General features: G+C 44.3%; 1 long non-coding RNA gene across 1 annotated transcript in view; it reads right to left on the bottom strand.

Annotated features, from left to right (window-relative positions):
* LOC141577739 (uncharacterized) overlaps positions 1-18,026 on the bottom strand; it is a 133,361-nt gene that overhangs the window by 3,204 nt on the left and 112,131 nt on the right. Inside the window, exons 3-4 of the long non-coding RNA XR_012507129.1 lie at positions 13,733-13,805; positions 4,140-4,204 (exon numbers count right to left, since the gene is read on the bottom strand). This is a non-coding gene — a long non-coding RNA (uncharacterized LOC141577739). The remainder of the gene's footprint in view (positions 1-4,139; positions 4,205-13,732; positions 13,806-18,026) is intronic.

Here is an 18,026-nt window from a genome sequence, read left to right as displayed (position 1 = left end):
AACTAGGGCATCCAGCCTTTTCAGACACGCCCAGAAGACCTCATCCCCGTGTTTCTCCACCCAGACCCACTCCTTAGGAAAGTACCTTGTCATGTCTGCTAATCGATGCCCTTACTGCAGCCACAATAACCAGGATAGTAGTAGCCAGACCAAGACTCTAAACATTTGCCTGTGGCTACCAGAATGTCACCAGAACACCTTCATCTGAGTTACATAAAGTGAGATATAGCTTTCAACCCAAGAACTAAAATGTTCTTGAGCCTTGTTCTGAGCCTTGGCATGACTATGACCTAAGCTGCTTGTTGCTCACAAAGGACCTAATTACAAATTTCTGCCCCAAATCCCTGCTCTGAGCGCAAGCTCTAAAGTACAGGCTGTGTACAGAAGCCTAATAGTATACTTCTCAGTCACATTTCTACCAATAATACCATGGCGTTGAAACACAGAACTGTATTTTTTTTTTACCAAAATCATACACTTTTAGACACCTGACAATGCTAGCAACAGCCTCCACATCCAAAATGTCAGAAGGCCCCTCTGGGGATATTCCAGCTTGATTTGATAACCATTCTGATCAGTATTTGAGAACAGCATGGAAACAACAGCCCATCTTTGTCACCATGCAGGATACTTGGTGTAAAACCCCAGAAGCTAGTGAGATACACAACTTGATTTCTTCCCATAGTATTGGCATGCTCCTAACATCCCTTTGATTGACTTTTTCTTGTGAAGGACCAAAGCAAGAGGACAGCTTAGAAGCTCTGAATGGAATCTAGGGAATAGCCTCCTTTTACAGATTTCAAAAATGAAAACCAGAGAAGTTAAATCACAACACTTAGTATCTTTATCAAGAAGGTTCCTGCATTTGGAGACAGAAAATTGGATTGGAGTATTCACTTTGCCCCTTCAATATCTCACGGACCTTGGCAAAGTTACTTACAAGCCTCAGTTTTCACATCTGCAAAAGGGGACCATAAACACACATGCAAGGATCCCACGGGATATGTAGCTTGTGGAAGTGCTTTATGAAATATAGCAGGTTATGCCAACAGCGTATTAGGAAAGGCAGGCCCCACCACACCACTCTTGCTCCTTTCCCCCCTGAAAAGATCAGAGGAGCAACCGTGAGCTTTGGGAATGTTTGTGCTGCCTTCCTGCATGTAGGGTTCTCTTTTACTTAAGATCCTATCTTTTCTTTTCCTCAGGATACGGGAGAGCCTGGCCTGGCCTTAACAGCCTCCAGACCTGCATATGTCACTGCTGTCAGTGGAGGACAAAACCCAAAGGAGAACGCGGAAAAATAAATCTTTTGTTTTTGAAGCTAAATAGCCCAAAATGCAGCTAGAGAAGTTTCAAAAAGATTTGGCTTTCACCAACACGGAGTGGAAACAAAGCTGACCCCTCCCCTGGCCATGCCCTCTGACCCTTCCACCCAGACGACCTCTGCTCTCTCAGCCTCCAGGTCTGGCTTCAGGGTTTTCCTCAGGGACTGTGTGCTGTGGGGGCAGGGGCCGGGGTGGGGGTGTCAGCACCAGCCCGTTTCCCAATGGCTGGGGGAATTTGCTGATTAATATTCATGAAGAGTGTTCTGTGCCTGCCGCAGTTTCTCAAGCAAGGTGATTCAGAGGGAGGAATATATTACAGAAACGATCCTCCTGCCACCACCTTGGGAAATTCAGGGCTTAGGGCTCAAACTGTACATATTTAGCAGGGTGAACCCCCTTTCCTTCTGTTTTCCTTCCACCACCCCCTACCCTCACCCTGTGTACATTAAACTCATTCTTTCTGTGTAACAAGGGCTACTGTGTTTCCTCTGGGCTCTGTTCAGTTTGGGTCTGTGTCCATAGAGTCTCCAAAAACGTCCATAAATCCCTTCAGCCACCATAACAAAATTGATGGCAATTCTTTATTTGCTGTTAAGTTGCCACTGACCACAATCCTTCCTTCAGATACAGCTCTTCAAGTCAGAGTCAGATGAGGAAGCCCCAGGCCCTCGGGATGAAGTCGAGAACACACAGTAAAGGCTAAGAGACTGAGGTGATCTCCATTCATTGGGGAAGGTTGGCGGGGGTGGCATATCTTCTTTCCTACAGTTGGTCCCAACATAGCTGGAATATTCTATCAGTATGAATGTTCTAATTAGCAGCAAGTGAAGGCAAAAAGAGCAGGAAGCACTGGGAAGTAGAAGACAGTTTTGAGGCTCATCTTTGAAGTTTTCTCGTGAGTAAGATGGAACAGAGGAGACTGGCTCCTCCACCTCACGGGGTAACAGAGCGGGGACGGAAGGTGAGTGTGATTTTGGAGACGCCTGGTGAACCCATCTGTATGCGCGGCTGCCTGGCTCCTGCTGCTGCGTCTTCACACAGGTACAAAGCTTGTTGCCAATGGCAGAACAACAATAAAACAATGACACCGCAGGTTTGAGATGGACTTGAGCACAGGCCCAATACGAGCCTTTCTCTTCAATTATCTCATTTAACACCCGCATCAGCCTTGGGGATGAGTTCTCTTGTTATCCCCCTTCATCTGCAGAGAAGATGGCTGAGTAACTGGCTCAAGGCCACACAACAAGGCAGTGGTGGAGCCAGGCCTTGAACTTGAGTTGCCTGTGTGGCCCTGGGCAAGCTATTTCAGATCCCTCCCCCAGCCTCAGTTTCCTCATTTGCAAAAAGTAAAGGGGCTGCACAGGGTGACCTGCCAGACCCCTTCAGGCTCATGAATAGTGGACTGCCACTCCCGACAATTCTCCCTGAGACTACATCGACATTCCACTGCAGGAGACCCTTGGCGAATGTCTGTGGGATCGACAAACTGGTGGCTTGGTCAGTCCATCCACACGTGCGTGCGCGTGCACGTGCGCGCGCACACACACACACACACTCCCCTACACATTCCCTGCCGCCTCTTCCAGGCCCAGCATCTCCTGTTGATCACAGCAGAGACACAGCCTGTGGGGTCCATGCCCAGTGACAGGAACACTCCCAGGTTGAGAGGCCACAGGCTGCAGAGCCGGCCAGATGGACACAGCTTTTCCTGAACAGAGGAAATATTCTCCCTGGCACTCAGCCTCCCTGGCTCTGTGAGCAAACCCAGAAGAAAGGCCACTCTGCAGCCCTGCTGACAGGCAAAGCGATGGCAGCCCACCAGCCCCGTGCCCACATCCCTCAATCAGCCCATCCTCCGCGCGTCCTCCCTAGGGCGCTGCTCAGCTCCCCTCACAGGGTCCCCAGAAAGGAAGAAGGGTGAGAGCAGACTGAGGCAGCCCAGCTCTCAGTCCAGTCTCCCCACAAGGCAATTTCAAAGGCTCGACTCTTTGGGAGTTGCTGGGGACGCTCCAAAACCGGAATGGCTTCAGATCCTCCAGAAAGATTTCCTGTCTCATCTTCACCCCCACTGCCTACTCTTCCCAGAATAGGAGACGTGCGTATTCCGGAAAGCTCACGCTGACACGTGAGATTACCTTCTGAGCTGTCATAAACATACCAGGAGGGAGAGTCATAGTGCGGTTAGAGGAAGAGAACTTGGCCACCAACTGACTCCCTTGGCACAATCTCCTCCTGTGGAGGCCTCCCTAACCCCCGGGCTCGGTTTCCCCCGGGGTAAAAGTGAGGTCCAGACCAACCTGGGGCCAGCCTGACTGCTGGAGTATCTCAGAGACTTCAATTACATATAACCAGGTATAACACAGCCCAGGTCATGGGGACCCAAATCTTTTTCCCAATTTTACTGAGATAAAATTGACACATAACACTGTGTAAGTTTAAGGTGTACAACATGTTGATTTGATACATTTATAAATTACAAAATGATTACCACATTATTAGCTACCACCTCCACCCTGTCACATAGTTACCATTTTTTCCTTGTGGTGAGAACATTTAAGATCTACTCCTGGCAACATTCAAAGAAGTGATACAGTATTATTAGCTATAATCACCCTGCTGTACGTTAGATCCCCAAACTTGTTAATCTTACATATAGAAGTTTGTACCCTTTGACCAATATCTCCCCATGCCCCCACCTCCAACCCCTGGTAACCATCACTCTACTCTGTTTCTCTGAGTTTGTCTTTTTCATGTTCCATATATAAGTGAGATCATACAGTATTTGTCTTTCTCTGTCTGACTTATTTTACGTACCATAATGTCCTCAAGGTCCATCCAAGTTGTTGCCAATAGCAGGTACTCCTTTCAGACGTGAATTTCTATAAGAAAAAATTTTTTTTCTATTTATCAACTTGTGTTTGATGATGACCCAGAGGCTCCTGGCCTGAGTCCCTGAGATTAAGAATAGAGGAGGCCTTGGCATTTTACAGGGCCTGATCCAACTTAAATTGGTTGGAACTGGTTTTTGTTTTGTGTTTTTTAACCTCAACAGAACAACCTGTTCCCTGCAACAGCTGGTGAATGAACTGCATGTGAAAAATGATGATCCCTGTGGGCCCCCTGAAACCCAGTAATAAATGCCACAGAAATGCTAAGTCTTCATTGACAACCCAAGTCAGCCACAGGCAGAGTCAGAGCCTCTTATCAATTTCCTTCCACATGATGCAGAATCATTTCTCTAAAGACAGAGAAGAAACAAGAGGACCTAAAATATTTTTTTCAGGTTCATCCCAATTATACTTTCTTGCTTCTAGATGTTCCCAATTTCTTCCCTTGGCCAATGACAAGAAAGTGTATTACTGGGTGGGGCTTAAGGATTTAAAGTCACTGTTTATCTGATAAAGCATCTCTGTGGGCATGAGGACAGTCAGTCTGATAAGCAGGAATAAGCAAGTGCGTCATGTGACAGCTTCGTCTTCTCCACCTATACAAAGGAGAACATGCTCCCTTAGCTCTTTAGGATAACAGAGAAGCACATGAACAACCAGGGCAGGCATTTGGGCATTAAGGATAAAAGCCTACTTGATTTTATAGTTGTTTTCCTTTGATAAATGAAAGAGAGTAAATTATGGTCTGTGCCCAGATTTGCCTGGGCATCCACTGGCCTTTAGATAGATTTGGTAAAAGTAAGTTTTCCTTTACCAAGTGCCATCTAGGGGGCCCAAGGGGCTTCACAGACCAAACTCTGCCCTCGTGAGGCCATCATTCTGCACCCCGTCTATATGCAATCACAATTCCCCCTCCACCATGACTGTGTGCTCTTCAGATAAAGCAGCTGGCTTTGAAATGACTTCAAGCTGGGTTTCCAGGCCCAGTGATGGTTCTCTGCAAACCCATTCATCTCTTCTCAAGTGGTCTCCTGGAAGGCCACAGTCAGCTTTGGCCAGGGGAGGCTGGTCAGGACCAGAGCCACAGATCTGGAGCTGTGGCAAGAACAAAGCTGACAGAGTCACGTGGGGAGGAACCTGTGACCTCAGGCACAGCCGGGCTATAATCAGCTGGGCCTAGCAGCCATTCCCCAGCGTTAAGACTAACAAATCCCAAAACATACTTAACTACCACTTAAACTATTAGATAAGGCCACTTGCTGATCCAGACCTGGGACTACAGCTCTTAAAAATTTTTTTAACATATTTTGGCATCTTTTGATAAATGTGTTTTCAGAGAGTTTTTTAATTTTAAAATCTAAAAAAATAATTTCTGTTGGATACATTAAAAACCCAAGACCAATGTCCAGCCTAATAGGTGTACAAGAAATGCTTATTTTATAAAAATATTCTTTCACTCAACAGATATTACTGAGCACCTACTATGTATTAGGCATTAGTCTAGGCTTTGAGAGACACTATTGTGAATGACACAGATAAAAGTTCCTGACAAAAGAGAGCAGTAAACAAATAAATACATAATGTCAGATAGGAATCTGTGTGATGAAGAGAGATTAGATAAGGTAAAGTCGGGTGAAATGGTGGCTATTATCTTAGAGTCATAAGGGAAACTTTAAACCTTTTCAGTGAAGACCTAAGTGATGTGAGGGTGGGAGCTGCAAATGTATCGTGAGAAAGAGCCCTCAGTGCAGAAGGAACAGCAAGGGCAAAGGCCCTGAGGCAGGAATGCACTTGGCATATCTGAGAAACAGCAAGGGGGCCAGTGGCTGGAGCGAAGAGAGGGAGTGAAGAGTCAGAGGACATGAGCTCGGAGAGGCTGCCAGGGCCAGAGCAGGCTGGGTCTGGAAGGCCATGCTGAGGCTGGGAGATCTATATGAACGTGGGAGGAAACCAAGAGAGTGATGTAAGTCTACACTATGGAGAATAAATGCAGGGGAGTAAGAATGGAAGACGGGAGATCATGGCAGAGTCCAGGTGAGAGATAAAGTGCCTTGGGCCAAGGTTGAAGCAGTGGAGGGTAAGAAGTGGTTATACATTGGACACACCACTCTTAAGGTAGAGCCAACAGGATTTGTCAATAGATTGGAATGAATGAATCAAAACTACTTAAAAAAAAAATCTCTCAACAAGTAAGTCAAGTAGGCCTCTCTGAGATGAAAGAAATTTCTGTGGGGACTTTTTATTTATATGTTCACTTTTCTTTTTAAAAAAAGTCTATTCAATTTATTTAAACTAATAGAGAGACAGATGACAGACAGACAGACAGACAGATAAAAGCAGTACACTCATTTCTCCCACCTCCCTCACCCCCCGCCTCTTCGCTTTGCTTAGTTTTACTCAGTTTATAGGTCATGGGCTACTAGATTTACTGTGACAGGAGGTGGAATTTAGTAACATACCTAAATCAAACTCTGCTTGGCATGTTCCTCAGGTGCCAAGCCCAGAAGGTTAGCACCACACAGTCATTCTTTTTGCTGATCTGCTTATGCTGTATGCTACCTTGAGATACCTAGGCCTAGAAAGAACAGCATATTGCTAACTCTGAAGACAGCAATGGAAAGTACTGATGGGAACTGTGGAACAAAGGCCATGTGATTTTTCCAGCAATAAAAACTATAGGAAAACACTTGTTTTTAAGAAGAAAACATTTTAAATGTCTAGACACATGAAGGGGGAAATCTACAATGTTTCAGAAGGTAGGCAAAACCAGCAAAAATAAAACAAAAACAAAAAAAGCCTCATCACGTAACCACTGACATCACTGTGAATATTCCTCTTGGCCATTCCTACCCACGGCATTGTGAAAGACAAATTACCTGCCTGAGGTCACACTCCAGGCTGAGGCCCAGACCGCCTTCCCCCCTTTTTTCCTAAATCAGGCACTTCTAGGCAAGATGGATCTAAAGGAAACTTAGTGAGATAAATATAACTTTTGGGGAGCACAGAAAGGCCATTTGGTGGTTTTAATACAACATGCTTCACCCTGCCCTTTGTACAAGGTGTGCTTGGATCAGAATAGCAGAGTTTATAAAAAGATCAGATTTTCCCTGCCTAGAATCACAGAATGACAGATATACAAGAACACTGAGATTATCTGGTCCAGATTTAAGATATTTGACAATAGGAATGTCAGAGCAGAAGGCATCTGGGAGCTGGGGCTGGTGCATACTGGTTCAGTATCAGCCCTCATCTTGTCCAGCTCCCTGGCCCATGAAGAGGAGCTTGAAATCAGGGAGGTATAATGACCAGATGTTGTCAACAGTCTTGTGATGATATGTGGGAGGATGGGCTGAGGGAGAACCTCTAGGATAGAGTTTGGCAGTGGACAGGAAAGAGCAGGGGACCCCATTAGAGACTATTTCCTCTCTAGTGTGGTCCTATGGCATTCACAAACCCTAAATCCAGTGGAAAAACTGGCTCCAGTAAGTTATAAAGAATACAGGAGTCCAAAAAGAAGGAGAAGTGATCAGGCTGGGGATATGGGTAAGATCTGTGGAATTGCTAGTGTTTGAATCACAAAAATGTTTTATAAAGGGGAAGCAAATGAATGGATAGAAGAGAGAAATATTTCAAATGGGCATGAAGACCTGAGGCTGGCAGCAGTCGTATGTGTGAGAAATGCAAAGCCTTCACTCATTCATTCACTCCTTCATTCAGTCAATGATTACAGATTGAACACCTACTGTGCACTGCACATAGCAGTAGGTGCTGGGGCTGTGACAGTGAACAAGAGTGTGAAGTCTCACCATCCACGACAAAGAGGCTAGAGAATTGTCACAACAAGGAAGGAAAGCACAGAAGGCCATGGGGATACGTGAGGGACACCTCCCCGAGACCTGGAGGGAAGGAGACAGGGACCTAAGCTGAGATGTAGGGAAGAGTCATGGCAAGATGAACAAAGTGGGAGAGAGGGAGGTTCTGGCTGAGGGAGGAATATGTGCAAAGATCCAAGTGGGATGGAAGAGCAGGTCAAGGTGGTTGAAGGTCTTGAAGGTCTTGAAGCCAGGCGAGAGGGTTTAAATTTGATGAGACAGGACATAGGAAACCACTGTAGGCGCTAAACAGGGTCAGACAGCCTGAAAACAGTACAGAAGTAAAACTGTCACACCCAGTAAGAGGAGAATAGTCTTTAGGCTACTATCTTGCCAACCAGGAGGTGAGAATTCTCACCTCAGGATATGAAGTCCAAAGGGCATGAGCCTTGAGATTAGAGAAACAGCCCAGCAATGCAGACAAGAAGTGCTCGTGGTCAGAAGGAAATGGAAGGTGGGTGATGTAAGGATGAGAGCTGAGGAGGGCAGGAGAAGGACAGGGCATGGAGAGCAATGGCAGAACATGATTTCAGCAAGAGTGCTGATAACAGAAGCCAGAATGCGCTGCCAAAAAATCCAGGAAGCTGGAGAATGCCAAGTGTTGGCAGAGGTATGGGGATCCAGGGGCCCTGGTACATGCTGACGGGATGTTGCAGCAACTCTGGGGAGCCATCTGGCACATTTGATGAAATTAAGCATAGATGGACCTTAAAACCCAGCAAATCCACTCCTAGGTATAAATCCCAACTACATTTGCTAATCTATAATGTTGACTGCAGCATTATTCACAGCAATGGGAACTTGGAAGCAATCTGAGTGTCCGTCTTGGGAGAGGAGATAAGTAAGAATGGCAAGCACGTGTCATGGAATATTACAAAGCACTTGAAAACTGGGTGCTAAGCAAAAAATAAAATAAAAGACAAAATGAGATGTGTAGTAATACTATTTCTATAAACCAAAAACGGATGCTCAGAAAATTTAACACTGCAATTTGCCCAACCCCTTCTAGTCAGTACTCCTGGTTCTCCTTTACTGGATTATTGCTTCCATAGCACTTACCACCTTCTAACATACTGATAACTTTCTTATTTTTAGTCTTCTTCATTACTGTCTTCCATCCCCTGTTAGCATATACATTCCATGAGTGTAGGGACCCTTGATGGTTTTGTTCACTAATGCATCCCCAAATGCTGGCACATAGTAGGTACTCGATAAATACTCATTTGAGTGAATCAATGAAAAAGACAATGACATTTTGCAGGAAGGCATACAAACTAAAAGGCCCACTTGAAGCAAATGAGAACAGTATGTAAACAAGAGCTTGGCTGAGAGGGGTATGAGGGATGAGAGGGAGGCAGAAGGGGCTGTGCTGCACGGAAGACCCCACACTAAGAAGCATGTCCCTGATCTTATAGTTCCATTCTTTCCCACCTCCCAATGGCTGATATGGACCTGCGCTCAGCCTTGTCTGACTTTTCCAAGACATCAGGTCTTGAAAACATAAGCCTGACGACACTACAGGGCCTTGTCCAGGGAGACCAGAAGTCTGAAGGATTCCAGGTAAGTGGTTCTCTCCAAACCCATTTTAGGAAAAGTATTAGCTGGAGGAATCAGCCTTGGGGTCCACTCAGGCCCCTTAGAAGTTTGGCCAATTTCTGGATTTGGAATTCCCAACTGGTTCACAGGCATTAGCAGGTTTAAAACAAAACAATGTCTGTATTCATGCTAGAAGGTACCTTACAAGTCATTAAGTTTCCTCACCAGTAGCATGAGAAATATCTGGGGAGCTTTAGAAACACAAATTCTCAAGCTTAATCCCTATGGAGATTTGGATTCAAAAGACTTTAGAGGGGGGCCAGGAATTTGTTTTGTTTTGTTTTAACTCCTCAGGGGATTGTGGCCCATCCAGGACCAGAGCCTCAGCACCAGGCAGCCAGAATCCCAGTTGTCCCCAACATCCAAGCTGGCTCTCCCCAGGGAGGCAAGAAATCTGTGCTTATCCTCCATCCCCCACTGGGAATGCTCAAGGAGGCTTCAAGAGGGAAGCAGTGGGAGCTCTGGGTGGAGGTGAGCAGATAATGGGCCCAAACACCCCCTCGGCCCTGCTCTGGTATCAGCATTCCAGGCCCACCCACCCAGGCCCTGGGTGACCAGGAGACCTCACTCGCACACACAGGCCCTAACCTGCCCTGATTCCAGATCCCGCGCTTCCCAGGCAGCTCTCTCAGCCTGCTTTGAACAAAGGCAATTGTTCTCCCAGGAATGTACTGCCAGGAGATGTCGATCCATCCTTTTCCTCTCTCCCCATCCCTCCTGTCTCTGCTCCTGCCTTTAATCCCTGGGAGGGAGGGTATTCTAAATAGCACTGTTCTCGGCTACTTTTTTCTCCCCAACTTGAAAGTCACACACTCGTGTGTAGTTATTTGTGCACGAATCCCTCCTGCCAAGGGAACACCCTCCAGCTGTTGGAGGTATATTTTCCACACTGGAGGCTGAGGTGCAGGCAGATGAGGGATTTTGAAAAATACACATTCGGAGTTGCAGACCTTCCTGTGGGAATCATCCTCTATTATTTAAAGGATGGATTGTGCCCATCCCTGCCCCCACCTGATGAAGCAGTAAATTGTAACAAGAGAATCTGGCTAAACGAGTTTCCGATTCAAATGTTATCTTGTGGACAAAGAACTCTTTGAATATGGTTTCTGTGTTTGGCTTCTTGTGATGGAGTGGAAAGTTCTGTTTTCACTGTTGCTGGAATTCTCTCCCTCAGCAGTGTCCGAGGGTGGCCACTCACAGAGAAGACAGCCTTGGACCTTTGGGGCTTTGGTGGGGAGAGGGGGTGGCCACGTGGCCGGGAGAGCTGTGGCCAGGCCATTTCCTGTTAATTAACACATGGACATTGATAATATTTCTCTCCAAGAAGCTGCCGCTGATAAGGTGGTCTGTCCCCTTCGGTCACCACGCATCATCAGTAGGCAGAGAGCCCCTTTCTCCAAGAGCCCATAATCCAAACATGCTTGGGGTGAGTGATTGATAGAAAGCTCCCATTTTAAAAGGATTCCAAATCTAAACAGAATGTGTCTGGTTACTGACAAAATTAAATTACCCTCTGCTGGAGGAACTTCCCCTTGCAGTGAAAACAAAGTTATAGTTACAGATAAAATAGAAATTTGGGCATAAATTCTTAGAGGCTTCTAAGAGCAAGCAAGTGTGACTGTTAAATTTATGGGCTTAATTTTATTTTATGTTTGTCCCACTTTGATATACTTCATAAATGAGAACGTACAAAAAGCTTTTTTCGTTTTGGTAGTATTTGAAAGGTCAAAAGTCCAATAGACTCTTTGGTTGAAAGCACCTGGAGGCCCGGGTTTTACTGAACCCGGTTCTCTCGGCAGCTCTGGGAAGCACCTCTTTTTCTCCCTAGAAACACGACAACCAGGCTGCCCAGTAAAGAAGGGAAAGGCAGAAACTTTTCCTGTTCTGCAGCCTCTCCTTCTCAGGGAAAGATTACATTTAACACCCCACCTTCATAGACATTTCTTGTCAGACTTTCTTCCTCACCTTTCCTTGTTTCCAAAAACGGACCCAGGGGAGCAAACCAGGGAGCAGCCTGTAGGGATTTCAGGTTTTAAAATGGCCAACAAGACAGCCATTCCAGTCAATTATTTCATTAATGTGACGGGTCTTTGCTAAGCTTCTGCTTCAGGCCGCCACAACTCTGGGCTCTGAGGAGGACATAGGACTCTTCAAGGGAATAAATGTTTGTAAAGTACATCCCCATTTACAATATGCTTTCACCTGCCATAACTCAGACAGATGCCAAGTGAGAGGGAAAATGGCCTCTGGATTTAAAATGTGTAGAGCCTGGTGAGGAAGGTCAGATTGCAGAGAAGAAACCTCTAGAGAATGGAACAAGGCCTCGCTTAATCCAGGCCCAGCCTGTGAGAGGCATATCAAAAGTGTTGCAGCCCAGAGAAGAGAGATCAGTAAGACCCGGGCCCCCAGGTGCTCTCAACCAAAGAGTCTAGAATTTCCAATTCTGTGAGTTTGGTTTGTTAAGTGTTTCAGCTGGAAAGATGTCTTCCTCTGAGACCCAAACCTCAACAATAACCCCCCTCTCTTTCCTTTGAAGCCAGTTTCAAATCTCTTTCCTGACAGAGAAACTTTATCTCCTATATGCGCTGCACTTTTCCTGGTTACATCCATGGATGTGGGGCCAGCAAGTCCAGCTGGACCCAGCCACGGCCCTGTTCTGAAAAGAGGGATGCCATCGACATGGGTTCGGGGAAAATTTGCTTTTATAATTTGCTTTTGATTAATGTGCTAAGATGTTACATTAGGAAATGCGCCCTCCCTTCCCCTCCATCTGTGGGCCCCACCACGCTGGGTGGGTTCTCAGGAGAGCAGCTGAGGCAAATGAGCATTCCCAGGGCTTGGCAGGACTGCACAGTTGTGAGTCGATGGCTCTTCCATCACACTGTCATCGCGCTGTAGAAAACACCCTGCACAGCCCAGCTGCAGCCTGCCAGCGGCAGACAGCTGACCGCAGCGGGAATGGCACCCAGATCCCTCCTTCACAGCCTCCCTCCGATGTCTGTGGTAGGTAGTAGGTGCTCCGCTGGCCATGAGACCACTGACCCATCCCTCTTCTGGACTGGGTACTCAGTCACTGCACCGAACAGTCTTGTGAGGACTTTGCTGTGACCGGAGTAACCATCATTACTACTTATTACTACCATTACCAAAGCCATCCACCCCTTGATAAGGCCCCAAGACAGTCCATGTAGGCACCCTGTCAACCAGACTGCCATTCCTTAACCCCCTCCTGTGTAGAAATTGTGCAGCTCTGACTGTTGGTATGGAAATGGCTTTAAAATTCAATTTGGAACAAATTTAATGAGCATCTATTATCTGCATCCATTTCACATGGATTCATCTCCTAGGTGCCTGCCAATGAGAATCACAACAATGAATAAACCTGGCCTTCAGAGTTCATTGAAGGAATGTCCAGGACAGTGCTAATCTTTTATTCCCCAATCTTCCTGAACAATTCCCAGATGCTCTCTCCCCGTGTATTTGGCACCCCCACCCCCCACCCCCGCCAAGAGAAAAGCCCTAACAGTTGGCTGGAGTATTAGAAGACAACATTATAGAAGAGTCGGGCATGGGTTCAAACTACAGCTCTACTACTTCCTTATTTTGAGACTTCTTAAGCTACTTAGCATCTTGGGGCTCAGTTTCCTCATTTGTAAAAATGATGATACTAAACCCTTCTTTAAAGGAGTGAGTGCTCTGAAGATTAACAAGCTAACAAGCACAGATTGCCAATTCTAGCTGGACACATGGTAGCGGACCCCGTCAAAGGGTAGTTGCTTTTGTTGTGCTCGTTATTGTGTTATTGTTACTAATGCTATGGCTGTGTTATTAACAGATTTGTGCACAGTGAGGGAGTCTTTTAGAGACAAGTAATATGGGGAGACCTTAGGAGAACACCCCTTCTAGGAAGCAGCATATCTAAGACTTAAGTGGGGGCATGTCACACTGTACCAATTTGGTTTTTTCATGGGAGGTGGCATTTTTCAGTGACAAAAGCAAATGTTCTAGCTTTCTGGAGGAAAAATCTAATTAGGTTGGGTTTTTTACTTACAAGTGATCTTCCATTGGTTCTTCCACCCCTGAGGGTCTATCTTCATCAAAAAATTAAGATGTTCTCTGCCAATCTGTCAAGAAGCACAAATAAAAGATGCGCGTTTGCAGTCCTACTCTGAAGCAGCAGAGGGAGGAAGGGAGGCCCACACACACTTATTTTTCCATTAAAGGGTTGGCAGACCATGATTTTAAAAATTACCATCATTTAAAAATGTTTTATATGTGAACAAGTATTGTTCTTTTTTATCTTTCCTCTTTTTTAGCTTGGACAGTCTGAGAGTGCTACAAGAGAAACTTAAAATTTGATGTCTCCTTTATCACCTTAGACAAGCAGACAAAATAAATAACTTTCTCAACTGACCCAGAATCAGTCCATTCAGACTGGATCAGTAGTTTATAGCTGAGCTTACAGTGGTCAGCAAGCAAAACTATAGGAAAACTTATATGTTGATTTGGGTTTTATTGTCCAGAAAGGACTTTCATTCTTAATCTCTAGTTTTGGCTTCTAAGGCCAAAGAAGATAAACTAGACATATACCCCCAAAGAGTAAAAAAAAAAATTCCTTCAGTCAACACAATAGGCATAAAGTGGTTTTCATGACATTCATTTTCAGGTTTTCATTTTGAGCCCAATTCACAATTTGAGTACAGTTTTCCTATTTTTATTGCCAATACATCGAATATATATATTTCTCACTGTTTAAATCAGAGGGAGCAGTTTCATCTAGGATTATTTATTTTCACTCTTTAATTTTAATTCATATGCCTCTGGAGAATGTATCTTTTGTATGATTCTATTTCTATAAACCAAAGGAAAACAGAAGATGAGATGCTATTGGTTAGCTCCTTTAAAAGGTTGTTTGGAAGGGTCTCTCCTGAACATTTTTTTTTTGTAAGTCATATTTCAAGTCTTTGATCTTGGCAGCCCTGAAATACTACCTTACAATTACATCATAACCATGAAACGACTTTTGTTGGCTGGTGGAATGATTTTTTCCAAAAGTTTCCACTAAATACACAAATATTACAGTGAAAGGATGTCAGAGTATTCCAAATGATTAGTGATGGTATTAAAATTGCCAGTATTGCTATATATTGTACCCCTAAGAAATTTAGAATATTTATGGCAAAGCCTTCATCTAAGTAGTCTGACTGGGTTTGTTTGGTTTGGGTGTTTTGGGGTTTTTTTTTTTTTTCCTTTTTAAACTGATCAGTAATTTCTTCTTTTAGTCATTTTCACATGCTTTGCTCTTTCTAAAAGCCATTTAAACCACTGATTTTTTTCAGTGGGGAAAACTAGTTTATATTCATACAAGAGTTAGAAGAGCAACTGAACCAAATAATATCTACTACCATCTCAAATATTTATTAATTCAATAAATATTTACTGTAGAGTCATAACACATCATATGATATAAATTCAACTATGTGCACTTGGCCTGCCTCTCCCCCACCAAAAAGAACTAGAAAGAAAAATAATACTTTCCACAGTGTCGGCATTCCAACCACCCACTCACTCAATGACAGACCCCAGAATCAGTGAGCTGAGGGGATGGACCTGCTGTTGGCTTGGCTGGTTTTACTTCCCTTGTATGTCTCAGAGGTGAGGCTGAATGTAAGGCTAGGGTTTGAAAGATAAGTGTTTGGGGGTACATCAATAAAAAAGAGCCAGCTGATTCATCTGGTTCCCAAGCAAAACAAACAAAACAAAAAAGCAATCTGATCCACCCATATAATAGAAAAATCCACCCAGTGAGGATTGTCCCTGTATAATATTTCATAAGCCAATGAAGAGCTTTAATGAGGATAATCTTGACTCCAAGATTTCTTTGCCCTACCTCTTGTGGTAGATGCTCAATACAATGCAGTTAAGTAAGATGCACCCGCTGTATACAAGGCTCTGTTCTGAAATTACAGGAGGAAATTCCTGGACTACTTAGTGGGCATTTTAGAGGTATGAGAACACACACATATATATACATATTCATACACACACATATATATATATACAGACACATATAACTTGAGAATGAGTCACATTTTTGTAGAGTGGGCCAATCTTGACATCCTTTTCTAACCTAATAGTTTAACTCATCTTTACTTTCCTTATTAGGAACTGAGCATGTCAAACGATATGAATTAAAAAGGTGAGATATTAAGACAGGTCTTTGTTTTTAAATTTCTGGTTTTAGAATTATTAATAGAGTTGGAGATTTTGGTGGTGGTGGTGGTAGTGATGGTGGTGGTAGTGGTGGTACAGAACAAGCTAGTAATTTAAAAACAGAGTGTAAACACAGAGAGTTTATTTATTTGTGGATCACTGAGACACATTAGCCAGTGGAAGTCTTTATTGGTAACAGGTATGGCATGTATACATTATATATTCAGTGCCATAACATCAAACGTTAACTGATATGTACATGGGTTCAGTGAATCGCCTCCCTGGCTCCAGTCTCAGTTGCACCAAATCTGAAACGCATCATGCCAAGCATTTCCCCCTAATTGTTTTGACGACGGATAGTTTCAAGGAAAGCTAATCCACCTGTTTCTAATTCAGTTACAGCTTATTCCCTTAAGATGTTACCTTGCCCAAGCTAGCTCTATCCAAAAACAGAATCTTTTTACTCTTTTTTCTAAGGTTTCTTTGCAAACAGGTGGTCCTTCAAACAGCTGGGGGCCTCCCTGGCCCTCAACTCATGTTTGATTCAGGCTCAGAATGAGCCTTGATTAATCAATTGGACTCCCCCAAGGGGTTGGAAAACATACCACCTCATAATCAGGAAGAGACAGCCGTGAAGCAAGCATTGAATTTTCTCACAACTCAAACCTAATCCTCCTCTCTCTCCTTACAGGATCAAATAGAAATTGCAAAGGTTACATGCAATACCTCATTCAAGCTGACCTTTTCAGTTCAAGAGGAACAAGGGTGATAAGATAGGAAATGTGACTTTTAGACAGAGGGCCATCCTGTCTGGGGCAGCATCGTCATTTGGGATTACATCAACAGATCTTGGTAGCTTTATTTTATAACTAGAAAGGATGGCAAGAAAAGCAAAGAACATCCTCATTAAAGCTGATTTACTGGAGAGGCTTAAAATCCTCCTTTCCTCTTTGGTATCACCCGACTTACTCATGCCAATTTGTGAAGCTGCACATCATTATTTTAATTGTCTGCAGCCCTTGGGTGAGTTTTAATAATGTCACTGGGCTGGCTACAAGCAGAGCTCCGGACACTACAGTTAAGAGTTTTCACAGAGATTACAGCATAAAGAATATGGTCAATAATACTGTAATAATTTTGTACGGGGACAGATGGCTACTAGACTTATTGTGGCAATCATTTCATAATGTATGCAAATGTCAAATCACTTTGTAGTACACCTGAAACTAACATAATACTGGACATTAACTATATTTCAATTAAAATAATTTTTAAGAGTTTTCACAGAGATATTTGGTGGCCACCAATTCGGATGGAACTAAAGGAACATAGTCATTGACAAGCTTTGGAACATGATTTGGATTTTGTTTCCTGCCTCCACCCCCTTCTCTTATAACATAGGAGCTGAGTGCCCTCTGAAGTAACAAAGATAAATTGGAATTAGGATCCAGCAAAGGTTTTTATTTAATCAACAAAACACAGCACAAAGAATTATCCTGCACATCCCTGCTTTCCACGGCTCTCTTCTATAAGTTCATCCCTGCTGAAAGTTTTCCCTTTTCTCCAACCCTCCTCACAGCTTTCCTAGAGGAAAAAGCCCTAAACAAATGCTCCCATTGCAGAATGTTAATTACCAGGCAGTGAAGTGTCAGTGGGGTCAACTTCAGAAAAAGAAATCCAGCCAGAAAGAAAGGGAAATCAGCCTGTGCTGGAATCAGCTACACACACGCCCTTACCACTGCTGTTCCTTTCTCCTCCCTGCACCTCTCGCCCTGGAGTACCCTCCCTCCAGCTTGTATTCCAAACCCGCTTTGAAGCACTCAGCTGCAGAGCTGGTGAGCCCCAGGGTCTGGCTGCAGATTCCACCCACAGCCTCGGGTGTGTCCCACCTGAACTGCTCTTTACTCAAATCCACTTGATGAATGGAAACTTTAAACATTCTTTGGATGTTCCTGGTGTTTGAATCACTGTCTAAATGGATTTGACATTTAAAAGTTTGGAAAAATTTTGGAGAGAGAAAGGGGGAAAGGTGAGGGGAAATATGGGAGCTATCTGTCCAAAAACGTAGGTGCTCCTGTGTTATTTCAGAGTAGACCCACACAGTAAGCCAAATGGTGGTCTCCGGAGGGCAA

The sequence above is a fragment of the Camelus bactrianus genome, chromosome 5 (assembly GCF_048773025.1).
Source record: "Camelus bactrianus isolate YW-2024 breed Bactrian camel chromosome 5, ASM4877302v1, whole genome shotgun sequence".
NCBI lineage: Eukaryota > Metazoa > Chordata > Mammalia > Artiodactyla > Camelidae > Camelus > Camelus bactrianus.
This window is presented reverse-complemented; position numbering and strand designations above follow the sequence as displayed.